Source organism: Eulemur rufifrons, chromosome 7 (genome assembly GCF_041146395.1).
Source record: "Eulemur rufifrons isolate Redbay chromosome 7, OSU_ERuf_1, whole genome shotgun sequence".
Taxonomy (NCBI): Eukaryota; Metazoa; Chordata; class Mammalia; order Primates; family Lemuridae; genus Eulemur; species Eulemur rufifrons.
In genome coordinates this window covers 52,195,105-52,195,856 of record NC_090989.1, presented here as the reverse complement: position 1 = coordinate 52,195,856, position 752 = coordinate 52,195,105, and the positions used below count along the sequence as shown (strand labels likewise).

Below are 752 nucleotides of genomic sequence, written 5' to 3'. Positions count from 1 at the left end.
GGAAGACCTAGAATATAAAGGGGGAAAAATGCCTATTTTAGCAGCCTCAATTTAATTCATTTAAAGAAATATTTTTAGAATTATTTTTTAAAACTGCGTACCTAGATTCTATATATATTTTATTATTTGAGTACAGGAAATATTTTGGATCTTGTTCTTCATGTTCTATAATTTAATACCTGAAATAGTTTTTATTTGATTGACAATAGTGAATTCTCTTCCATTTATTATTTCTGGACAGCTTTTCACTGTAACTAGATGTCTAGTTGTGTGGAAAGAAAAAAACTATTAAGGTAAAAACATCTACAGAAATAGATTACTCATATTTAGATATATAGGAAAAATAAGTTAGTGGGTTACTTCACAAGAAAGGGAAGTATAGAATTTGGAATTAAGTGCTCGCTTCGGCAGCACATATACTAAAATTGGAACGATACAGAGAAGATTAGCATGGCCCCTGCGCAAGGATGACACGAAAAGAAAAAAAAAAAAAAAAAAGAATTTGGAATTAAGGGTTCTCAGAGGGATTTTTCCCACTGAGAATGCAATTGCAGATTCTCACATTTCTTCCTGAGGGTGGCAGTATTTCGGTGACTAAAACAGTGACAATAAGCGGAATAGCTGTACCAGAGATCTCAAAGATCTACGAAGGTGTCATTTTGAATGTGAAAGGCCCGTCAACAAGATTTTCTATTTCTTGGTTTGAATCATGTGCCTGTAGGGACACATGCTACCTGTCTGCTGATCCGTGA

At 33.8% G+C, this 752-nt stretch overlaps 1 non-coding gene across 1 annotated transcript; it reads left to right on the top strand.

The window, feature by feature from the left end:
- The first annotated feature begins 395 nt into the window (after positions 1 to 395).
- Positions 396 to 504, top strand: LOC138388771 (U6 spliceosomal RNA). The gene has a single exon (XR_011234261.1). It is a non-coding gene; the product is annotated as a U6 spliceosomal RNA (small nuclear RNA).
- The last annotated feature ends 248 nt before the right edge of the window (positions 505 to 752 follow it).